At 35.3% G+C, this 12,600-nt stretch overlaps 1 long non-coding RNA gene, 5 other non-coding genes and 2 pseudogenes across 7 annotated transcripts; all 8 read left to right on the plus strand.

Annotated features, from left to right (window-relative positions):
* The first annotated feature begins 456 nt into the window (after window positions 1-456).
* On the plus strand, window positions 457-526 carry LOC119873121. The gene has a single exon (XR_005363914.1). It is a non-coding gene; the product is annotated as a small nucleolar RNA SNORD113/SNORD114 family (small nucleolar RNA).
* An 893-nt stretch (window positions 527-1,419) lies between these two features.
* LOC119873096 lies at window positions 1,420-1,494 on the plus strand. The gene has a single exon (XR_005363892.1). It is a non-coding gene; the product is annotated as a small nucleolar RNA SNORD113/SNORD114 family (small nucleolar RNA).
* An 873-nt stretch (window positions 1,495-2,367) lies between these two features.
* Window positions 2,368-2,429, plus strand: LOC119873117 (annotated as a pseudogene).
* Window positions 2,430-2,884: 455 nt separating this feature from the next.
* LOC119873027 lies at window positions 2,885-12,492 on the plus strand. Of its 2 annotated transcripts, none has more exons than XR_005362967.1 (9): window positions 2,885-2,998; window positions 3,916-4,000; window positions 4,886-4,977; window positions 5,885-5,967; window positions 7,138-7,189; window positions 7,647-7,732; window positions 9,112-9,175; window positions 12,122-12,184; window positions 12,370-12,492. It is a non-coding gene; the product is annotated as an uncharacterized LOC119873027 (long non-coding RNA). The 2 variants fall into 2 exon arrangements; XR_005362968.1 differs by having other exon boundaries at window positions 12,373-12,492.
* On the plus strand, window positions 3,360-3,430 carry LOC119873091. Its single transcript, XR_005363888.1, has one exon. It is a non-coding gene; the product is annotated as a small nucleolar RNA SNORD113/SNORD114 family (small nucleolar RNA).
* On the plus strand, window positions 4,331-4,405 carry LOC119873068. Its single transcript, XR_005363869.1, has one exon. It is a non-coding gene; the product is annotated as a small nucleolar RNA SNORD113/SNORD114 family (small nucleolar RNA).
* Window positions 5,316-5,391, plus strand: LOC119873069 (annotated as a pseudogene).
* LOC119873128 lies at window positions 8,580-8,653 on the plus strand. Its single transcript, XR_005363920.1, has one exon. It is a non-coding gene; the product is annotated as a small nucleolar RNA SNORD113/SNORD114 family (small nucleolar RNA).
* Window positions 12,493-12,600: the final 108 nt, after the last annotated feature.

Genomic DNA, 12,600 nt, shown 5'->3' on the forward strand with positions numbered 1-12,600 from the left:
ATCTCATTTGGGTGGCTTGTGTAAGGGTATTTAATGCATTATTAAAATTGAAGTATAGTCAAAGATGGCCAACTGTGATAACAATGGGATTTATATGAAGTATTATTTTTAATGCATATATGAAATTCTGAGGAGAATATATGAAACCGATACGTTGATGTTAGAATGATTTTATATACAGATTAGGGATATACAGCATCCTGTTGAATTTTTCCATTGGGTGAAGTAATAGCATTTAAAATTCTTATTATTAAAAAAATAAAAAAATAAAACTCTTATTAATGAAATAATCAATAAACACGAACTAGGGGTGGTAGAAGGGGAGGAGGGCGGGGGGTGGGAGTGAATGGGTGACGGGCACTGGGGGTTATTCTGTATGTTAGTAAATTGAACACCAATAAAAAATTAAAAAAAAAAACAAGGAATAGATGATGGAAATATGGACCAATCCTGCACAAGTGATGATGACAGATGGCATATGAGCCATATGCAATGAATAGTATGTGTCTGGAACTTTGAGACCTAAAACAACAGAAATCTAGCCTATTCCTCTTATTTGAAATGATCTTGTAGACAAATTTCAGAAATACAGAATGAATTTCTATTTGTTCCTTGTTTGTATATAATTTCATTCTGTAGTTCTAATGGGATCAATGGAAGAATCAATAAACAAAAACATAAAGAATAGAGTTCCACATTGTACAATTATAAAAATATGTGATGAGACAAAAACACTTTAACATAAATTGAGAACACTGAAATTTAAAGAGAAATTAGTGGTACATGACTGTTTCCTTTTTGGCTAATGGTGATATAGATAGTATAAGTTACAGAGAAAATGTTTGTTTTGGGTCAGTCTCAAGTCAAAGTTGGTCATTTATTTATCAAATATACTCCAAATAATGGTTGCCAAAATGACTAAACAAATGAAGGTAAAAAGCAGGGTACAAAGGAGACAATTTCTTAATTGTGTTATCATCTGCTATGATGTGATGCTCTGTACTCCTTAAAATGGACACTCTTGACCTGATTTAAGGACTCTTCCAAGGTCATGAACTCTATGGTTTCATCTTTGTGTGTTAGGAGCATGGAAAACAATGTGAGTAATAGTCAAAGTTTTTGATTTAGTTTGAGTGGCTTTAAAAAAATTATTCACTGAATTATTAAAAAGTACTGAATATAATCAAAGAAGGCTATCCATAGTGATGTTTCATATCAGATTGATATGGAGCATTACGTTGTTTAATCCATAAATGAAACATGGAGTTCAGTTAAATGAAAGAGATTTAATCTCTATGAGAATGATTCTAGAGGTGATTATGGAATCTTCAAGGACTTTATTCTTGTGTTTTTGTGATTTACATGGATTTCCTCATTAATTACTAAACAAATGTAGATGAGAATGAAGATGGGCAATCATGGTCCAGTGATGATAACTGGTGGTTTTTGAATCATATACAATGAATACCTCATGTCTAGAACTTTGAGGTCCCACACAAAAAGACTCTAATCCATTCACCATATTTTTTTCATTTGCCATATTTTAAGACTTGTAGATAGATTTCAGCATTCTACAGTGATCTTTTCCTTGGTCTTTGTGTTCATGAATTTTAAAAATATGATTATAAAAGAATCAATGGCAAGAATAAATTTGCAAATGTATAAATGAATAAAGATGAAGAGGGTGAAGCATTGTTCATTACTAAAATATATAGTTAGGGAGATGAATATTAATATTCACTGGAATGGATAATAAATAGACCAAGTATATTACACCTTTGAGTAAGGGTGGCATGGATGGTGATAGGTAGTAGTATCACCCTGAGTCAGTCAGTCGCGAGTTTGATGTTTATTGCATTGAGAGAAAAATAAATATTACCATACATTAATAAACACTTAAATGATTATGTAAATGAAAGATGAAAACTGTGGGTCAACGGGGAGAATGTCTCATTTTTTTAAATCATTGTGTCTTCAGAGTGGATGCACTGAGCTGATTTTAGCTTTTGCCTTAATTAAGATTATGTTGTCTCTGTGTCAGGAAAGAGACAAGGTGAGTTATAGTCAAAGATCTTAGCTTGGTTTTAATAATTTGTTTAAGAGTATTCTCAGCATTGTTAAAAAGTATTAAACATAATAAAGTTATCCATGGCACAAAAGTAGATATAATAGGAAACATTGTGTTGATTAATAAAATAGGAAAAATATAGTATATATGGGAAAGGATTCCATAGAACAGCATTAATGATATTCAGGCATCTTGTGCTCATGTTTTTCTTGAATAAGTGTGTCTTTTATTAATATCTATGAATTAATGCTTTAATTGAGGGTAAATGTAAAACACATAAAAAAAGTGAGGATCTAGCATGGACCAATGATGATTGGTGGTGTATGAGTTATGGATGATGAGCAATACATATGAGGTTCAACACAATACGTAGTCTATTTCCTGTTTGAAATGATCCCTTAGACACATGTCAGGAGTATACAGATATCATGTTATTATTTTAGATTCACAGATTTAGATTCACTATTACTAATGAATCAGGGATAGAGCCACCAAACAAATATAAATAGATAAAGAAGAGGAAGCATTTTTCAATTATAAACCTATGTGGTGAGGCAAAAAATATTACTAAAAACTGAAAACACTGATGTTCATTCAGAAATAAATGGATTAAGAATGTTATCTCTTTGGTTTAAGATCATGTAGACACTGTTTAGTAAGAGTAAATTTTATTGTTCTGGATCAGATCCAAGTTTGAGATTATTCCTTTTGTTAAGAGAAAAAATATTTGTGGAAAATTAATACATATATCAATAAATAACTGAAATGCAGAAATCAAAGGTCTGTTGATAAGATTTATTTATTTTTGTTTTTTAGTAATCATCTGTTCTGTTCTGTACTCTTCAGAGTGGACACACTTGAGTTGATTTAACACCTTCTGTGGTCACGAGCTCCATGTTGCATATGTGTGCTAGGAGCACAGAGACCAATGTGAGTAGTAGACACCGTGTTTGTCTTAGTTTGGGTGGGTGGTTTAAGAGTACTCAACGTAAAAAAAAAAAAAAAAAGAGTACTCAAAGTATTACTTAAAAGATGGCCAATTGTACAGTAGTGATAAATGTGAGATTGAGATGGTGCATTATACTGATTATTGCATGTATATAAAATTGAGGTTAATTAATGAAAGAGATTGATATGAGAATTATTCATTATGAAGATTAGGGATAAAACTCCTCTTGGGTCTTTGTGAATCACAGTGATTACAAATTATTATTAGTGAATTATGGTCTATTATTAGTGAATTATGGTCAATAAACAGATGGAAATGAATGAAGAAAAAGAGAGACAATACTGGATCAATGATGACTACTGAGGCGTATGAGTCGTATACGGTGAATATGTGTCTGGAACTCTGAGGTCCGACAGAAGAGAAATCTAGTCCATTCCTTTTGTTTAAAGTGATTCTATATATAGAGATCAGGAATATACAAAGATATTTTTGGTCTTTGGGTTCATTGTTTTTCATTTCATTATTATAACTCGATAAGTGAATTGAAAGAAAGAAGTAGAGAAAGAAAAGTGGAATGAAGCATGTCCAATTATAAAAATACATGATAAGGCAAGAAATGCTATTAATATATATTGTTAACACTGAAGTCCAACAGCATAACAGTTACCTCTTAAGTTGGGGGAAATATATTATTAATTACAGACAAACGTTTATGTCCTGGGTCAGCGGCAAGTTGAAAATTATTTTCTTAGGAGGAAATGAAATAAATATACTTGAAATTAATGATTGCATAAATGATTGTCTAAATTAAAAGGCAAGGATTAATGGAGAGAAGGCATATATATATATATATATATATATATATATTTTATCATCTGTTCTGCTCTGTACTCCTCAGAATGGAAACACTTGAGAGGATGTAAGCATCTTTCATGGTCTTGAGCTTCTGGTTCCATCTATTTGTTAGGGGCATGGAGACCAATGTGAGTAATAATCAATGTTCTTATTTTGGTTTGATTTCTTTATTTAAGAGTATTTAATGTGTAACAAAGTTTGAAAGATAATCAAATAAGGCCAATTGTAGACTAGTGGTAAATACAGGGTGGATTTGAAGCATTCTATCAATGGATGTGTATATGAAAATCTAAGGATATTAATGAGAGAGATATATTGATATGAGAATGATTCTATATACAGATTAGAGATACCAGGACTCTTTTTCAGTTTTTATGAGTCATGGAGTTTAAAAGTATGATTAGTGAATTAATGAATTAATAAATATAGAAATGAATGAAGAGAAAGTGGACTAATCCTGGATCAATGATGACGGCTGGTGGCGTATGAGTCATATACGATGAATGCTACGTGTCTGGAACTCTGAGGTCCAACCCAAAAGAGATCTAGTCCATTTTCTCTTTTTGAAATGATTATATAAACAGATGTCAGAAGAATACAAGGCTTTCATTTTGGTCTTTGCGCTCATGCATTTTCAAACTATTATTACAATTGGATCAATGAAAGAACATTAAAAATGTATAGGTAAAGATGAATAACATTAAGCATTGTTCAATTATAAAAATATCTGATGAGACAAGAAATACTGCTGATATATATTGAAAACTCTGATATTCATTAGGAAGTAAATGGCATAAGGGTGTTACTCTTTAACTAAAGATAATATAGACAGTGTTATCAATAGTCAGTGCTCATGTTCTGGGTCAATGGCAAGACCTATACTGTTTACTTTAGAGAAGATAAAATGTTATCCCAAATAACTACCTAAATGACTGGTTAAATAAAAAGTGGAATGCAAGGACCAATGCAGATAATGTCTCAACCTTTCTTTATCACCTCCTCTGCCTTGTAAGCCTTAGAATGGACACCCTTGAGCTGATGTAAGCATCCTCTATGGTTGTGAGCTCCATGGTTACATCTCTGCATTAAGATCATGGAGACCAATGTGAGTAATAGTCAAGGTTGTTGTCTTGGTTTCAGTGTTTGTTTTTTAAAGGCATTCACATATTATTTTAAAAATATGAAATATAAATTTTGAAGGTTAACCATTGCCCTGGCATAAGTATGGGGTTGATGTGAGGCATTGTTTTGATTAATTTTTACATGCAGCATTGAAATAAATTAATGAAAGAGGTATATTGCCATGAGCAATACTTCTATAGACAGATGTTAGAGATACTTATGGATCTTACTCTCATGTTTTATGACTTTAGGTATTTATTTTAATATTATTGATGAGTTAATAAAATTCATGTAGACACAAATTAAAATGAGGGCCAAGTCTGGATCAATGATGACCACTGGTGGCGGTATGAGTCATGGATGATGACTACTACATGTCTGGAACTCTGAGGTCCAACACTAATACTATAGAAATCTAGTCTCTTCTTATTGTTGGAAAATATCCTATAGATAGATGTTAGAGATATGTAAGAATCTTTTGCTTCTAAAGTTATGGCTCATAGATTATAATCATATTAATATAAAAGAATCAATGGAAGGATCAATAAAAAATTTAAATACTTAAAGGTAAACAGAGTGAGGCATATTTCAAATTATGGAAAGATGTGGTAAGGAAAGCAATACTATTAATATTATGTGGAATGGATAATAAATGGACCAAGGGTGTTACCCCTTTGGCTAAGGATTACATAGGTACTGATAAGTAATAATCAGTTTTGTTGTTCTGAATCAACTAATTGTGAGTTCGACATTTGTTTTATTAAGAGAAAAGTAAGCAAATAGCACAATAAATTAATATTAAATGGCTGAGTAAATGAAAGGTGAAATACGAAGGACCAATGGGTAGAAGATGTCACACTTTATTTTCTGCTTGCTCTTATACTCCTCAGAATGGACACTGCTACACCAATTCTGGCATTCTGTCATGGCCTCGAACTCAATGGTTGTCTTAAGAGCATGGAGACCAGTGTGTGTGAGTAATAGTCAGAGTTCTTGTCTCAGTTTGGGCAATTTAAGAGTAATGAATACATTATTAACCAGTAGGAAATAGGGATACCTGGGCGGCTCAGTTAAGTGTTCAACTCTTGATTTCGGCTCAGGTCATGATCTTTAGGTCTTAAGACCAAGCCCTGAGTTGAGCTCCCACCACAGTGGGGCATCTGCTTGAGATTTTCTCTTTCCCTCTGCCTTTCCCCTTGCTTGTGTGTTCTCTCTCTCTCTCTCAAATAAATAAGTAAATCTTAAAAAAAATGAACTAGGAAATATAATTAAAGAAAGCCAAACAGGACCTAGTAATAAACATGGGAATGATGTGAAACATTATGTTGAGATGTCCGTATGTGAAACACTGAGGCTGATTTAAGAAACAGATCTGATGTCTGTGGGAAATGATTTTATAGATGGATATTAGGGATGTCAAGGCTCTTATACTGGGGTTTTCAGATTCATATGTATTTCTTCATGAGTAAATAGTAAATTAGTGAATAAACCAATAGGCAAGATATAAATGAAAAGAATTAGGGATCCCTGGGTGGCTCAATGGTTTGGCCCCTGCCTTCAGCTCAGGGTGTGATCCTGGAGTCCTGGGATTGAGTCCCACATCAGCCTCCCTGCGTGGAGCCTGCTTCTCCCTCTGCCTATCTCTGTCTCTGTCTCTCATGAATAAATAAAATCTTAAAAAAAGAAAAGAATTCACAGGCTTGAATCATTGATAGTGACTGGTAGTGTACTGGTTAAGAATGATGAATGTGTTTGGACCTCTATATGGAAGTGTTAAATCACTATATGGTACACCTGAAACTAATATTACACCATACTTTAACCAATTGGAATTTATTTTATTTTTTTATTTTTTAAAGATTTTATTTGTTTATTCATGAGAGACACACAGAGAGAGACAGAGACAAAGGCAGAGGGAGAAGCAGGCTCCCCACGGGGAACCTGATGCAGGACTCAATCCCAGGACCCTGGGATCATGACCTGATCTGAAGGCAGATGCTCAACCACTGAGACACCCAGGTGCCCCTAACCAATTAGAGTTTATTTTTTTTCCAATTAGAATTTAAATTAAAAAATTTAAAAATTAAAAAAAAGAATTCATATTTATTTTCCCTTTTTTTCCTTCATCTGCTTTCTTCTACAGAATGGACACACTTGAAATGATTCTGTAATGATCAAGACCTTTTTGATTCAGTGTAAGTAACAGTCTAGATTCTTGTCTTTGTTGGGGCTATTTAGGGTATTCAGGGTTGGCTGTATGATTAAAAAGTATGGAATATAATCAAAGAAGGCCACATAAGGACCAATGATGAGATTGTGTTACAAACCAAGGTTCATGATAAATCTGATCTAGCATAACACATACCCCTTTAAAAAAGAAGTTCTAACCTTTTATCTCTGAGGGTGCAAGACCCAGAGTCAATAATCTGCAGCACTCCTCATTCTTTGCTGGGTGGTTTATTTAGTGGTGCTCATTATATTATTAAAATGGATAACTTAACATATTAATTAATAAAATGGTGGTCTATTCATAATCCAGATGTAATAATGTGGCATGCATCATTGTTTCCGAGAAATTTCTGTCACGGTTCCCTCATGTTCGACAATTAAAACCCAAATCTGGTTTGTCAACATCCTCTTTACATTCTGCAGGATGGATGCACCATAGCTAATTAAATTATTCTCCAATCATGAGGATCTTTGCCTTATCACTGCAGGGAAGGAGTATGTCATCCTACGTAAGTAACAAAGTTCTTGGTTTGGTGGTTAGTTTGTGGGTTTTCATATTATCTAAAAAAAAAAAAAAAAAAAAACCCAAAAGAACTTTCCATCTGTTAACATGCAACACTCTTACAATACCACTGACCATATTCCCTATGCTCTGCCTTTACCCCTGTGACTTGTCCATTCCACAGTGGGGGTCTGTATCTCCCACCCCTTTCACCCATTTTGCCCATCCCATCCCTGCCTCTCAGGTGACTGTCAGTTTGTTCCCTGTATGCATAGGTCTGACTCTGATTTTTGTTTATTCTTTTGGTGTATTTTTTAGATTACACATATAATTGAAATCATACACTCTTTGCCTTTCTCTGACTTATTTTCCTTAACATAATTCCCTCCAGGAATTGTTGAATCACTGTGTTGTACACTTGAAACTAATGTAACATTGTGTGTTGGCTATACTCAAATAAAAAATATATATGGAAAATGTAAACAAAAATGAAAGGAAACAATAAATGTAAATTAACTTTTAAAATGTCATGCATAGACCAAGAATGCGAATCTATTATGAACCACAGCTTATAATTAATCCAATGTAGCACAAATGAAGTTCAAGTAAAAAAACTTAGCTTTTTTCATCCATTTCAAAACTTCCAGTCTCATTTTGTTTGTCCCACTGATTATTTATTTATTTATTTAGTCCCACTGATTATTTAAACATTCCTCTCTTGATAAAGATCTAGGCTGTTACTCATTTCAGGAGTCAGTATTCTAGTTGTTGAATAGGATGATATGGTTATTCACTATAACACCTAAAAATGGTTCAGTGTAATATCTAAAAGGTAAAGGCAGAAGGGCCACCCCTGGACCGATGATGTGAATGGAATGCATCTGAATAAAAATTATGATCAATCATTTTTTGAACCACTGAGGTCCAATGCAAAAAAAGAACTAGTGTATGACTTTGGGGGAATGATCTCAGGAAAGTTTAAGAATCATGGATATTGATTTTGTATTATTAGTGAATAAAAGAATGGATCAATAAACAGATAAGGTAAAGAAAAATAGGTCAAAATGTGGACCAATTCATAGGATTTGTTATAAAACAGGAAATGCTACTAATTCAGTTCTGATATACATTGGTCCATTAAGAAAAAAAATATGTAGATTAAGTTGTTACCACTTTGCATAAGAAGCAGCTAGACCAAGGTATTTAATGGTCAATGTTCTGCTCTTAGGATTCCTATATGTTTGATTTATGAAGAAAGAAAAAGTTAAAATTGAACAAATGGTTAATTAAATGAGTGTGTGCCAAGTATAAGCCAGTGATGAATATATTTTATTCTTTCTCATGTCTGCCTTGTACCCTTGAATGGCCACATATTGGCTGCTTCAGTCATTATATTTAATGATGAAGACCCTGACTGTGACCAATGTGGCTAAGGAGAGTAAAGATTACGGTAAGTAGTAGATTGAGTTTTTATTTACAGTTTTGTCTTTTTATTCATGGGGGATGACTATATTATCTAAAAATAATAATTAGCTTCATGCAATCATGAAATGAAATTGAAGAAGACCATGCATGGACCAGTGATAAGAATGTATCCTCACAAGGTCCTGCTTAATTCATTTTGCAAAACTATAAAATAACAACAACAGACAGATCTCCATTCAAAAAATAGATTTGGGCTTTTCTCTCTCAGATTAAGAAGATTATAGACACCTTCTGGTCATAGTCAAAGATCTTGTCCTTGGGCTGATTGTATTTTCTTTGGGTTTTATTACTTTATTAAAAATAATAAATAATTGAGCAAATTAAAAGCAAATATGCTAGAAAAATTACGATGGCCACTGATGGCAAAGGATGTGAGTACTCATGAGACAAGGATTTGTTTCACTTGGGTCAATTATTTCACTACTCTGTTTAAGGAGTATGTAGAGAGACTTACCAGTAAAAATTTCCCCTCTTGTTTAGAAATAAATTCTTTGCTGTTACTTTGTTTTTGAAAAGGAGTAACTGACTAAATTAATAAGCAAGGAAAAATCCATACATAAAGAAAATTAAAGTGGTCAAGAGTATCCCAATGGTAAAATCTTCTGAAACAAGAATTAGGATCAACCCAATTTTGCTTCTCTGAGATCCATTTAACAGAAAATATTTAATCTTGGCCTCTGTGTATAATAAGGACAGACACAGTTGCTAAAATATTCGTTGTTTTCATTCTTCTGCTTTGGTGGGTTCATGGATGTTACTATTACCATTGCTGCTGCTGTTACTATTTTGATAAATCGATCTTGGAAAAATTAAATCACAGGAGGCAAAATCCTGGACCAGTGGTGAAAATGTGATTTGAAATGAGGATTATAGTTATTATAGGTCTGCACCACGGACATTTATGAAATAAAGCATTTACCTCTTTTATCTTTGTTTTAGTAGTATATAATAGCATGCAGTACTAGTCTGCATGTTGTATTGAAATAATTTAGATATTTTTGCATGCTACTCACCTGGATTATTTCTTTCCTCTGTCTCAGTCACAAATACTGATGACTTATTTGGAGGTAGTGGCAGGAATTCCCTATTCTAAAATTTTCTGGCCCTTGATGTCTGAGAGAGTGCTAAAATAACTAATAAGCTATTAATTTCAGCTCAACAAACATCGCCCCAAATCCATGTGAGTCTCCGTGTTGGTCATAGCACTTGTATCCGAATCCAGTTTAGTTCCAGTCATTAGGTAGCTCTTTGGGATTAGGTAGAGACTAATTTATAAATGTAACAATTCAATATAATTGGGCAAGTACATGGGTTTTCAGGAACACAGAAGGCGGGCCCTCAGCTCAGTCGTTAAGTATCAGATGCTTTATGAGAGAGATGACCCCTGGGCTGATGAAAAACTTACTTCCCAGGCTGTGAGCTCTGGGAAGTCAGGAATCTTCACCTTCTTATCCACTGTGCTGCCCATTATGCCCAGCTCGCAGAGCACATGAATAGACCTTTGTTGAATGAGAAATGGAATAAATGGTGAATGAAATAGAGAATGAATGATGCAGTGAGTTAGTGAATGACTGAATCTTTGAGTAAACAAAGGGAAAATATTGATGAAAATGCAGAGTATGCAAATGAGTTAACACATGACAATGAGTTGAGTAACGAAATGTGCATAAATGTATGATGAATTAATTGATGAGTTAATGCATGGATGAGACCATGTGTAAGTAAAACTGTCAGAAGGAGAATGAGTGAGTGATGAATGAATGAGTGAAAGACAAGCAGCTCAAGGACTCAGTAAGGACGAGTGCACAAATGGATGAGATAATGAATAAGTGAATCCCTGAATGAGCTCCTGAATTACTAGAGAATTGAAAATTAATTAGTAATGAGCGAATGAATGAACCCATGAGTCAATGTATGCATCAATGAGTGAGTAACCAAATGAATTAATTAATAAGCCAAAAGCTGAGTGGGTGAAGAAATTAATAAATTAGCGAAAGAAGGAAGAAGTTGAATAATTTAACCCATGAGTAAATAAATAAGTCCATGAATGAGACAAATTAATGAGCGGATGAATTAGCAAGTGGATGGAGGGATGGAATGGATATTCGGGTGAGTGAATAAAATAATGAATTAGCGAGTGAGTAAATGAGTCAGTGGATGTGAATGTAATCCAAGAACAACTTCACTGAATGAATGAGTGAGTAAATCAGTGAGTTGAGAAATGAGTGAGTGAGTCAGTGATCCACGTGTGAGGCAGGGCATGAGTGAGCTCACACTGGGATCCATTCCCCGATCTCTCCAGAGAGAGCTAGCCACACCCCAACCTCATGGCACGCTGTAAATGCCTCCACTGGGGCACCCGCCCCTTCTACTCCATCACCGGCATTTGTGTACATGTCATCACTAAACGGATGTGCCCCGAGAGCCAGGAACCAGGTCACATTCTTCTCCATATCCCCAGCGCCTGCCCGGCCCGGAGCCTAGGAGGCGCCCAGTAAATTATTGCTGAATGAATTAATGAATAACTAAAAATACATGTGCTTTTGTGGAACTAGGATGGCCCTTCACCGCATAGTCTGGGAACTGTTCTATGGGGAAGTGCGCTGTGTGTCAGATGGTCTGTGGCATCCTCCTACGCAAGTCCACATTCTCCCTCGGGTCCAGCTTCTAGGTTCGGTGCCAGACAGTGAGACAGGATACTGGCAGTTCTGACCGTCCTGGACATTGGCCCATCCTTGGGCAACATTGGCTTGGCATGGGGGAATGGAAGCCCTGGGTCTTCCCGAAAGCTGCTCTTGTCTCTGCCAAGACAGGACGTTGAAAATAACCTGGTCTTGTTTTTATGCCTCCAGCAAGTGGGCCTGCTCCTTGCCTGTGCAAGCAAACCGATTTCCTCTGGTTGTCGTTGCAGGACTCTGGGTTAGACGGGAAGTGCCTCTGGATCTCTGGCCTCAGCTTCATCTGCTTGATGAGGGTAATGGCTGTTATGGGAATTAACCTTGTCCAGCGGGAGCTTGTTAGAAGGCCCACACTATTGTACCTGGGAGGGAACAGAAGCCTCAGAAATCACCTGAAGTAGCTGTAATCGGTGGTTTCAGCTGTATGTATTTGAAAGCTCTCAAATGATAGCCAAGTAATACCCAGATTCCCCTGTCCCAGAAGAATAGCGAGGCCAACGAAGTTCTGGAGGAATGCCAGTTTGGATGGGATGGACCAGCCCAGACCATGCACCTTTAAGGCAGCATAACGTGCCATTCTGCCTGGGGCAGATGACAAGAAAAGTAAGTTGGCAACACCTTTGCCCCATGTGGGGTATTTGCACAAGACCCACCCTCTGCCCCACCCCCCCACCCCTTGTATGACATCCTCCCTCCCTCCTGCATTATATGT

Source organism: Canis lupus, chromosome 8 (assembly GCF_011100685.1).
Source record: "Canis lupus familiaris isolate Mischka breed German Shepherd chromosome 8, alternate assembly UU_Cfam_GSD_1.0, whole genome shotgun sequence".
Lineage (NCBI taxonomy): Eukaryota > Metazoa > Chordata > Mammalia > Carnivora > Canidae > Canis > Canis lupus.